Below are 12,737 nucleotides of genomic sequence, written 5' to 3'. Positions count from 1 at the left end.
GATTCTATGACATCCATGCCTCTGGCCACTACCCCCAAAATCAAAAAAAGTGATGGGGTGTAGCTCCACATTAGTGAAATTGGCTTGGAGTTATTTTTCCTTCTCATTGTTTCAAAATTTAGGACTGTGGCTGTAAATTTTCCAGCCACAGTCAAGGGACTTTAAAAAATAAATTCTGTGATTCTCCTGATATCTGCCCATTGCTGGAACCTTGGCTCCAAAATAGTGAGTACTGTAAAACAGGTAAAATTAAAGGGTCAGTGATGCTGCAACCTCTCTGACCTTTTTTCCCCCACAGTCCAGCTTTAGTGTAAATGATGACAAGAGCTACCCTTACAAAACTGACCCGAGGCTAAGCCTACGCTGGAAACCTCTACCGGTGGAACCACATTGGTTTAAGCAGTGTCATTTTTATTCCTGTTTTTTATTCCTGGTAAATCCCTAGAGCAGGATTAGCTGTACCAGCAAAAGCTCCTGTGAAGGAGTGATGGAAGGCAAGCTAACAGGCAGCACTCTCCCCTCACTAGTGGTGCCTGGGGCAGCCCCAGCTCAGCCTCAGTGTCCTTTCCTCCTCACCCTTCTCCCTCTGAACCACAGCCCACTGCCCGTGAGCTGTGCGTGTGCTGGAGGGCTCTGCGGCTGCGCCAGCTCAGCACTCGTGCCGCAAAGCAGCCCTTCATCATCACCTTTGCCTGTAAGATCCCTTATACAACTACATCCCAGTATTTCCAAGAATGTGAATTTACTGACAATAGTACTGTTTGCAAGCGCTTCAAGGCAATTTATCACAAGTCCTGCACCAATCTTTACTCTCATAAGATCTCTCATAGTAAAAATACTCATCAGGTGGAAAAACACCATCATAAAGGAGGCAGAAGGGCTCCATGCATCTGAGTCATTGCTTGTGCATTAAAGATCAAGGACTGGAGTAACTACAAGAGAAACCACTTCCCAATGTCATCATCCTTGGCTGCACTGTAGATATCATAGATCCAGCATTTAAGTAAGTTACATGGGTGCTGAGAGAGGATTCCATGACCCATGAATGTTGAGAAGTGGCTTTTTGGTTCCTGAGAGGAAAGAAAAACAAATAATTAAGGTAACTAGTAGCTTTATTTCTAGCTTTCCCAGTAGGTCCAGGAATGTTCAGGACTGTCAGTGAATTGGAAGAAAATCAATAACTAATTGAGAAATAAACATTCACTGTTACAGGTCATCCCCTGCAACCTCAAGCCACGAGAGGGGAGCCCTGTTCTTGTAAGACCTCTGTCCCTGGAGCTGGTTGAAGACACTGGCAGAACGTTAGTGTGGCCACCTCCTCCCACCACATGGTAGATCTGAGGGAAGTCCCCTTGGGGCCTCCTGCTAGAGCAGGAGATTGCGATCTCACTCCAAATCATTGCTTGCTTCTCTCATTTGTGTGCCACTCACAACAGTGCCTGGGACGTCCCCCTTGTCCCAGCCTTGCTCCAGCCCTGTTCATGCCTCCTAAGAATCACTTTCTTTCTAGAAATCCTGGAGGTGGGTTCCACACTAGCAGTGAACATTTTGGGGATGCCAGGGGACACCTGAGCAGAGCTGGAGCTATCCTGGATAAGATGGCACCAGCAGGTGACTGATGGCACAGGAGAGCCCGCACAGGTGCCACTTCTAGAGGCACGTCTGTGGGTGCACACCCAGGACAAGAAAAAGTCCCCTTTCCTGGGATGCACCCTATTGATCCCATGATGATAAAATGGCTTTTTACCCACTGCTGCTTTTGTAGTTACTGTTGCTGGTTGCCCTGGCAAGCAGGCAGAGGGATATGCTCCCTGTCCTCATCAGGGAGCTACTCCCATCACAGGGCATCCGTGACTACTCCATGGGTGGAGGCCGAGGAGGAGGAGGATGGACTCTGCTTTCCCACCCCTCACTCAGCAGCTGCAGTGAAAGATGGGATGACCCAGCCTGTAAGAAAAACCTTCTCACCCAAGTTGCTTGTTTAACGACATTGGCTACTGTTGCCGTCTTCCCTCCCCAAGCCTAACAGGGAAAAACCCATGGGAAACCAGCTGCTGCTAGGTGCACAGCAGCTCCAGTGAGGGGCCCAGGTTAGTAACAGCGATGGTAATGTGCCAGGACTCCTGGAGACAGGGTATGGCTGTCAGCGCAATAGGCGGGCTCCAAAATTACACCGGCGCCTCATTAACCTGGAGAGGCAGCTCTTGCGCAGCGGAGGAGGCAGTGATGGCCAAGGAGGGGGAGGCCAGACTACTGCTTGAATGTCAAAGCGCAGGCAATAATTGACAGCTCCATGCTGGCAGAAAGCAGCGAAGGAGAAATCTGTAGACTTGTCCTCCCAACATGAGGAAAGAGCCGCGTTGTTCTCTAACAACCTCACTTCAGCATCGCCTTCCTTTTCATGTGTGTAACAGCTACCAGCAGCAGCAGCATCTCCTGTCAATCGCTGACAAAGGATCCCACCTGGCACTGTGCAGATGCTGCCTCACGAACAACAGGCCACCAGGAGAGAGGTGTTGAGTGTTGGAAGATTTATAGGAATCAAACTCTTCTTTGTAAGAGAGAAGAGATGTGAGTGGCAAGAACAAAAAGGATGGGAATAGAAAAAAAGATGGGGAGGAAAACCTGCCGTGAGGAAGTACAATAAGGGGAAAAAACTACAGGAAAGAAGACGGTGGCTCAGCCAGGCTGGTGTGGTGAATTGTAGTGCTCTGCTGGGCTTGGTTCCCACCCCCCCATTTAGTCCTGCACTGATGCTGCTTATTATCTCTGGGGACCAGAAGTGAGTCTGTGATGGGATTCCACTGAAACACTAGCAAAGTCCATTGCTTGTTGCTCTTTGCCATCACAATCCTACTGACTCCTGGTATATTTAGCCCAGCAGTCCTTCACAAGCTCATGATATCCCACTGGGGTTTGAGTGAGGAACTTGAAATTTTGCTTATGTATGCAATAACTTGCAATTCTTAAATGTGTCCGTATTCAACTTGGTCTGGCACCACGACGATGTTACAGCAGTTCTGTCCTCTCCCTAACTCCCTGCAGCCAGCAAAAACCTGCAAATCTGCTGGCTTCTGCCTTGTTTTGTCTTTCACTTTTAAACTGTGTCAGGATCTTCAGTCACGAATACTGCCTTCTAGATGGAGGTCTGAATTTCCACAGATAGCTCCTACAACTCATAAAACTTCCCAATAGTTGTCCTATCCCTTCCTCCAGCAGGGCCCAGTGGGTAAGAGGAAAGACCTAGCACTCAGTAGCATTTTACCCGGATACTTCTCCATTCTTTCTTCTCATCAATTCAATTTTCAAAGATGCTGAGGGCTTTTCCTCCCCTCTGAACTTCAGTAAGTGTTATCGTTGGGTACTCACTGCATCTATGACCACAGACACAGCTCTACAATATGTCTTCATTTTTCCCTAACATTCTGTGATTCACCTTTTTGTTTTGTGGAGGCACAGCCCCTCTTGCTCACCTGTCAGACTGAGTCATCTGACATTACATTTGCACTTTCCCAGAGGCCAGCAGGCTTCAGCTACTAAGCCATCATCATCTAGCCTCCCCCTGTGGGCATAATATGCTAATTTATACCCACAATCAAGCATCTGTGATACCATTTGTGCTGCAGATACTGTGGAGGGAATTGATGGTTATTCAGATCTTGTGTTAACTGAGGAAAAACTGATTTATTTCCCCACTGAGTGGAGCAGTTACTAAAACCAGTGTGGATGAACTCTCCTTTTTCAATGTGCCTTGGCTTCATGCTAATAGTTTGGAGTCTAGGTGACTCATTCTTTGGAGAAACTTTGCTCTCTGAATTATTCACTTATTCAGCCTACTAAGCCAGATAATAGGAGATGGCAGAACCTTTCCTCATCTCTCAGAGGGTATATTAATATCTTTTAAACATTCATACTCTGCCCAAATATATATATTTCAAGACTTGTTTGTGCCTGTGTTCTTTTTCTTTAGTCGGTTTGATACTCTTTTCTTCTAACTTTGCTTGTATCACTGAGGTTTGGCTGGGAATAGAGCCATGCTACCATGGAAAGACAGACTGGTTTCCTTTTTTACACAGACGTCTTATGTGTAAGGATGCTCAGTATTTATTCCCTGTGATGGGGAAAATCCTAACACCACCATCCTCTTTCCTGCCCTATAGACATTGTCTGTATCCAAAGATACAGTCACTTCAAATTTATTTTAAAACATAGACATCTCTATCCATCTATATGATTGAATACTTCATCATCATTTACATAGATTATGGCAGCTTTTCTCTGAGGTAATATCCAAGATACACATTACTTCTTGTGTCTATTCAAAACAGATTTCATGACACCTTTGTAGCTGTCTGCCCTTTTCCTTATGCTGATCCCCATTTCAAGTTCACCTGCTGCCTTAAAGTCCTTTGCTGCACCAGGATCAAGCTTCCTAAAGTGCAGACCCCCTCTGCCTGCCCTCCTCTTCCCAAGGGCCCCGCTCCTCTGTCTGCTTTGCTTCCCCTTTTGAGCCACAAGCAACAAAATGAACCTACTGCTCCCTCCTCTCTCCTTTTCACGCCTTCTTCCACACTGACCCCTTCTGGAGCATGCTTTCCCCACCACAACACTGGTCACTCACTGGGTCCCCAAGCTGTTCCCAGCTTCTCCGACAAAGATGAATCACCAAAAACCCACATCAGGGAGATTCAAGGCCCAAAGGAGAGAAGGAGGTACCAGAAGACCCTGTGCACTGGCAGGGACTTCAGCATTGTTATTGCTCTTACATATGTATCACCACATATTTATGTATTACCATATATTGTGTTAATGGGGAACAACACTGAACCCAACAACAGACAGACAGACAAAATAGGTCTGACCCACCATCCTCGATCCCTCTTCAAGACCCACCTCTTCCAAGATCTCTGAAGGCTGAGAAGGAGTTGCATATGGCTGAGATGCTCTTCATGTACTAGTTTAGTTTTATTTTATTCTATTGCGTGAGTATCAAGGCTGTTAACACTTCTTTAGGCAAGGACCAGATAATTCTGTGATTATAAAGCACCTAGCACAGCCAAATCTTGGTCCAGCTTGTCTGAGAGCCTCCAGTTATGCAAATCACGATAATATCTGATTGCAAATCTGATATCCCTTTGTCCCTTCCTTGGAGCATCAGGTCAGAAAGTCAATCGGGGTCCGAGTCACCTTTTGCATTGTCTATTGCAATACTCTTGCCCCAAGTTCCTCTACAAAACTGATAAAACATAATAATATATAGAAAGTCTTTACTCGTACTGCTTTTTTTCCATTTACTTTTACTATAGACACTTAGCAAGATTACATATAATGATAATGATAATGAGATTAAGCGTAATTTTGAACGTATGAGGACAGTTTCTGATCACAATAAGGTGAAACATACTTTTTTTTTTCCTGCTGACGCCTGTTTGCTCTGAGTCATTATTTACCTCTGGCTCTTCACAACCCTGCTGTGCTAATACTGTTTCAGCAGAGATTTTTAACATTTAACTGAGGCACTATGTTAGCTTTTAACCAACTGATTGTTATATTCTACATTACTGAACTTAACTTTTCCTCTTCACTTTTTTCAGCCTAAGCATTACATTTCATTTCAACCAAGTCAGTCTCTGAATAGCCCAGACTTAAATATCTGCAAACTTTCTTGTGTTTTCTCCACTTTGGGATAGTAAAGCTGCACATGAAATGAGTGTTTCTGAAGTTCAGTGCTAGATGACACACTGAGAAATAAATAACACAGGCAGTAACAGGTGAGAGAAAGAAACGACATGGTGAGTGCTGTTTTAAGAAGAATTAGCACTTTCAAGGAGAACAGGAGACACACAGGGATTGTGCCTGGCCTGTGGATATGAGCATGGGAGAGACTCAAAGGAATTCCTTCTTGCACAGCCAGTATAAGATATAGCAATACCTTTTGTGTCTGGTTGCTGCTTGTAGGGTAGCAAAGCAGTGAAAATCCAATGCATATAGATATATATATGTATATAGAGATATGTATGGACACTGGTAGAGCTAAAAAAAGAGATCTTCCTCAGAGGTATTCAGAGTCCTATGGGTCCATGCTACTGCACTATCTAGCTCAGAGCAATTGCCATCCCTTTACAGCAGGTGAATAAAGGAGAGACAGTGTTAAATTTTCTGATTTAACACATCTTCCATTCTGGGACCTTAATTATATCCAGGTGGTGTCCAGGTGCAGTTTTCTGGACTATCTCCATTGGGCACATTTACTTATAGAATAGTCTGGTTGGTGTGGTTTTTTTGTTTTAGAAAAATGTGTTCTCCTGGCCATTCATTATGGGCTTCCACTCTTCCCAAATTTTCCTTGTGTCCCCAAACTGAATAACAGCTAATCAAAGCCATAAATAAAAGAAGCCCTATTTGACAACTGAGAACACTTCTAACATAGTTATACAACACGCTTGGCCTCACTGATTTTTCCAAAATCCACAGCAAGGGTATGTTTTAAAGAATGTAATATTATTCCTGAGATTAATATAGTTGGGTTTTTTTCTTTTTGTTCTTGAGACCACTAAATTTCACCATGAAATTTAAAAAATAACCTGAACTTTATAAGGCAGTTATATAAGAAGGAAGCCATAATAAGAAAGAAAGATGGCACCAATATACAAGAAGAGCTTCAAGACAGAAGAAATCACTGTTGGGGGACAAAGGCATTTTCCAATGATCAGCCACTAAATTCCACCACCACATTTGGCTATGCCCAACAATCTTACTAAGGTTGTTCGAGAGGTAAGTGTTGTCAGAAATGTTATTATGGCAAACTATGACAGACTAGATATAGGTTAGCAACCAAGTGCTTCTAGTGGTAGTATGGTCTGGCAATACCATTAGCTAGGATGGCCAACAAGTGCCTTCATCCTCAGCAACTTTCATTCAACAAACATGAGATGATCACAAGCTAGACCTGATTTGGTTCATATTAACAGTACTATACCAGACAGCTGATCATATAAAATATTTTTTACAAAGTTATTACAAACTGTTTTAGCTTAAATTAAATGGAAAACACAGCAAAAATATTTTTTAAGTAAAAGCATTGATTTCAAAGAACAAAAGTGCAGGTAAGTCAGTCAAACTGAATATTGAATACAAAGAAAATGTACAGCTTCCCTAAGACAAAGGTGACCAACGTGCTCAAATAGGAAGGATGAGGAAATACCCTGCTGTAAGTTAGGAAAGCTCTGTCAGATGATTTTTCAAGTCCGTTAGTAAATTTTTTTGATAAAGTAATCAAGTTGTGGACAGTGCCATAGGACTGGGGAACAGCAAGGGTATGACCTGCAATTAAGAAGGTGAAAAAATTGACCCATATTTCCAGGTCTATTAGAGCCACTTGAATAGCTTGCTAGGCTTTAAAGTAGCATTCTGTGGGGAGTCTAATTAATGATGCAGAGGTAAAAGCAATATGGGATAAAATGCAACATGGGTTTACTAAAGGTAGACCTCGCCAGACTCACTCAATTTCTTTTTTTGAAAAGGTAACTATGAGGGCAGCAGGGGACATATTTCCAGTAAAAATAGGGAAGCATTCATGTCTTTGTATGAGGCCCAGGTGATACCATATGGAAAACTGCATACAATCCTGGTCACCCACGTTTCAGGGAGATACCTTCCAGCTGGAAGAGGCGCAGAGAGGTCAGTGGGAAGGTTAGGAAAATGGATGTGAGAGGACTGGCTGTTCAGCCTAACGAGGTGTGGCTGACGGGGGATGCAGCTGTGAGAAGCAGCCTGAGGAAAGGAGACCTATCTAAAATAAAACACAACGTTGGCGCAGAACCTATGTATACAAAGTCAAGTAAATTTAGGCTGGAAGGAAAATGAGCTGCAAAAGCTTTGCAAAGGTTTCCAAGAAGAATTGTGAGAAAGAAAGCTAATTACATCTCTGGATGAGCAGTGGGTATTTGAGAAAGGATGGCCCAACAAAGTGACCTGAGAGCAGGGAACTGTCAGACACTCGGGGGTTGTCTTTATTTCCACAGTTCCCACTCGGTGCTTTTCAAAGACCATTGCTATGGTTTTACATAAAATATGTGCTCTGAACTAGCTTTCAAATCAAATTATTCAAATAAGATCATGTTAAGAAATATAGCATAAAACAAACATTACTATTAATTTTGTGAAATGGCAATTAAATGCAAGGTTACTTGAGAACCAATATAAGTGGGTCATTTTAATACTTCACATAATTTGTATTCAAAAATTCCTGTATTTTAATGTCAATGAATATTATGTTGAAAATAATTTATTACATGAATAAGTTAATAAAATTAGGAACAGAAATAAAGCCCAGCAACACAGTTTTTGTATAGGTATAGGCTGGATGTTACTAGCCGTTAACATGGACTTCCCATGTGAGTAAGAGAAGATGCAAAGAGCCCAATTCTGTTTCCAGTTACATCAGTTAGACAAGAATTAAACGCTCCCCCACGCTTTGATTTGGTTTCCCCATCTGTAGCACTGCAACAGGGCACAACATTTTCAATCAAAACTCTATTAAAGCTGACCAGGTTGTGAAAGAAATTGTGATGGCTCAAAGTGCTCTGTAGGTGCACAAAGTCTGGGAGACATTGACATAGTAAATGTAGGCAAAACCCCGGAAAGAAACAGAGAAGAAAGTTGTTTTCATGTTATGTCCACTACCACCTTTAATACTTGCCACCTTTAATGTCCAGTGTTCACTAGACACTGACCACATTATCAAGGAACTAGTCAACAAAATAGGACCTGTCAGCAGTGGCAGGCAGGAGGTGAGGTGGCAGGAGGCGTTGCTGGCTGCTCACAGAGTGCCCTGGATCCGTGACAGCCCGTTTTCCCCTCTGATGGGGCAGGGTGCAGTGGGGAGGTAAGTACCACGCTGTGGTGGATGCCATACATAGCGATTCCCATTTCACTGCTTCAAAAACATACCCCACCATTTAAAATTTGTTTTTCTTTAGAAGTCTCTTAAATAGGAAAACAACTGTGAATTGTAGCGCTGTACTTTCTGTGCTTTCACTTATTATTCACTTCCTCAGAGAATCAAAAGAACAGATACAGAGAAAGACATGACCAAAAAAGAAGGTAAAGCTTGTTTACACATTTAAAGTGTTCTCTCTTGAACTAGATGACCTTCACAGGTCCCCTCCAACCAAAATTATTCTGCAATTACATGAAGTGGTACTACTGGCCACTTCAGCCTTTTCTCCCAGCTGACCACTATCACGGAAGCTGGAAACAACAGGGAGCAGGAGAGCTCCATTCAGCGCCGGGTACTGTCTACCTACAAGGGTGACACTGCAAGACTAAGCTGCAAGAAAACTGCTTACAGCATCCCTAAACTCAAGAATATTTGGGGGAAAAGATTAAACTTTGGGTAACAGTCATTTCACTGGCATACATCACTTTGAGAGGGACATAATGTATAAGCAAGTCAGCTTTGAAACCTGCTGGATTTGAAGCAATCTCTGCTGCATGAGGAAGCCTTAAAATGTTTAAAATATCTGAGGGACGGCCTGCAGAGCTGCAGCTAAGCTGCATTAAAGGTTTAAAGACAATTTGTTATTTTCTACTGATCTAAATCCTTAAATCACCTTAAACTATTAGCTCACCTAAAACCTTAAAATAAAAGTACTAAAACTCCCTGTGTTGCTGTATCAAGCATTAATCTGATCAACATTTATTAAACCTACGTATGTATATAAAAGTATAAACTTTATATTATTAAAAAGTTGTGAGGTTTTAGAAATGTCATGACTGAATGCGGTTCTCAGCTGACTTCACAAAGGCAGTCTGCATTCGTGTGAAGGTTCACACTTCAGAGATAGTTTACTCTCTGTATTGCAGACATCCCTGAAGTTTGGGGACCCCTTTTCGTCATTTATGAGGTTGAGGACCATAAAACGGAATAATAAAGTGATACCATGGCTATTTTTTATGACTAAGGAATGCAACCCACAGTATTTGAAGCTTGTATGAATAACTGCACTCTGTCATTTCGTTTTCCTTTGGTGGGGTTTTAGTCACACATTGCACAATATTCAGCAATATTGTGAAACGTAAACAGGCTTTCAGCTAGTCTTCTGCTTTCTTTTTCAAATCTTCCCTCATTTTCAGAGAAACTTTACTTTCCCTACTCAGCGTTAAGTAGCCATGTCCCCCTTGTACTTCCTCCTGTTACACCTTTTGTTGTAAATAAAGGGTAGCTTTGCTCCTTCTTTCTGTTTCCTTAACAAACCCACACAGGTGGAGAGAGAATTTTGCTCTTTCCCCAGCACAGAAGTAAGAAGTGTACAGAGCAGTTAAGGATGAGAGAAGGAAAAGAAGGTGGCTTTAAAGGACCAGCAGCTCCAGCTACTGGAGCCACCCTGGACACTGTGAGAGGGGAAAATTGTGGGTCAGCAGAGAAAAGGGGTTGCAGTGTACCCCAACAGTGAAGAGGTGATGGGGCAGCCTAAGGATCACGTTGTCTGCTCAGCCAAAGGTCTTCCAGGCTGGCCCTCGTCTCTCTGCTTCACCCTTCAAGCAAACACCTCAACTGCACTCACTCTTGAATAGTAAATAAACAGATTATAGCCTGGAAACCTCCTGAGACAGCATTTGTAGCTTAATTTGAGGCATTAAAGAGGAGTAAGTAATTTTTGGCTATAAATTGGAGCAGGAATTAAACAAAAGTTTGCAGGTACAAAAAAAAATGTTGCTTTTTTTTTTAAAGCCTGAAATTTAGTGAAAAAACAAAAGAATCAGAGGACATTGCCCAACTTTGAACGCACAAGCCCAAAGAGTCATAAGTTAGGCAAACCAGCCCTCAATGCTCGTTATTACATGCAAAGATAATTTAGAATTGGAGCCCCTGCAGGCTGGGCCATCGAGGTCCCCGTGCACAGGTTATCCAGCTCCTGAAAGGTGCCTCCTGGGCAAGGTGCCTTGTTGCCCACCTCATGCCTCTGCCCTCCTCTCTCTGGGGCAGGGCATGGCTTTCAAATTCACCTCATAGCTGTGGAGCCCTTTTTGCCTACTAGAAAAGCTAAATTGGATATTAAGTGCCCTGACTGTCAGCAAAGCACAGCGGATGGCAAGAGCCACCGGGGCAGTCTGAAGCGCAGCACTTCTCTTTGCAGGCTGCTGCCCCACTGTAGCCTCACCAGCAGCCCTTCAGGTGGCTGGGTCATGGTGGCAGTTTTCCTTTCAATTAATAAATCTAAACTGGGAAGAGCCATGGAGAGGCAAGAATTATGCAGGGCAGTCAGAGGGGAAAAGGCAAAGGCTAATGGCCTGAAGCAAGAAAGACAGACAATCCAAGATTAAAAGATTCTAACAACAAGGTCCACCCAAAAGCACCCACGGGAACACTTACAGTGGTGATTTGTTCTTTGGAAGGATCAGGAGACGATGTAATGGCCTACATGAACAGTTCGTGGCTTCGAGTGCAAGAAATAAACAGGCTTGGTCCAGGAATACTAATCACTACAGAGAGACTTTGAGTAGCTCCACTGTGGGTGAGGTAGTCCCCGCTCCCCGACCTGACCATAAAGCCATGATATTATTAGCAGTGCGAAAGTCCAACACACACTTTTCCCCCTCTGGATATTTCTATACAGAGCTGACATGTCAAAAATTAGACAAACCATTTTTTTTCACCCCAGCAGTCTAATAAACTAGACCTATGTTACTAACATCCTTTTTAAAAGGCACTTAGCTAAAAACCTGGTAAATTTCTTTGGAAAAAAGAAAGACAGACCCCTTTTAACCTGTCAGATCTTTTCCAGCCCAGTATTGGGTGTAGCATAGCGCTGAATAGCACCTGTGGCACTGCTGGTTCCCTTTCCCATGAAAAATACATCCAAAGAAGTCTGCTAGATCTCCCTGTAGTAATTGATTCAGAAGATCTTCAGACAGTGCTTTCTATCATCTAAGAATCTATGCGAAAGGAGACATTCAAATACGGCTCAAGGTCTTTACCAAAACTAGAGGGGTTTTTGCCTGTTTGCTGTTTTAATAGGCAACTAACTACTCTCCTTCACATCCCTCATTTGGTTCAGACTTTTCCTTCCTACCTTTCAAGATCTGTATGGTCCAAACAGAAGTATGGCAATTCAAATTATTACATTTGGATATGTCAGCAGTCTATGTATGCTAGTCTATGTGTCTTTTATCCAAGACACATAGGTATCTTTAACCTACCAATAGAGAACAGAAAAGAACAGTGTGACTGTCAGTATAACACCAGAAAAGCCAAGCAATAAGTTAACATCAAATAGCAATAGTAGAACAGGTTGAAAACTGATGGGTTTGCATGCACCAGAAATTATTACTGAAATGTAATACAAATAATGCAAACAGTTAAACTTCAGAGGCTATACCCATTAACTTCCATGGCATTATTCCAGAAATTAATTTGGCTCATGTCCTGTAACGCAGGCATTTGCATTGACATACTGTCTTTGTATATGCTCGAGGACTGACTCTACTTGCAGTCAGTTGTCAAAAGCCGCAGAATCAGTTGAGTGTAAATGTCTTAGCAGGCAACTCCACTAATTTTAACAATTATAGATAGTTTCCCTCATACAAAGGGCTCAAGACAGAGCTAAAGTTGCTAAGACCCTTAGCACACTAGGGAAAGCAGTAGAACTGACATCTGTCCTGCTGGGGAAGTCCTCCATCCCCAAAAGCCCAGCTGAGCAGATCTTCTTGAAGTTGCCCACCGTACAGATCAG

The sequence above is a fragment of the Nyctibius grandis genome, chromosome 3 (genome assembly GCF_013368605.1).
Source record: "Nyctibius grandis isolate bNycGra1 chromosome 3, bNycGra1.pri, whole genome shotgun sequence".
Lineage (NCBI taxonomy): Eukaryota > Metazoa > Chordata > Aves > Nyctibiiformes > Nyctibiidae > Nyctibius > Nyctibius grandis.
The sequence above is the reverse complement of the archived record's forward strand: the minus strand, read 5'-3'. Positions refer to the sequence as shown.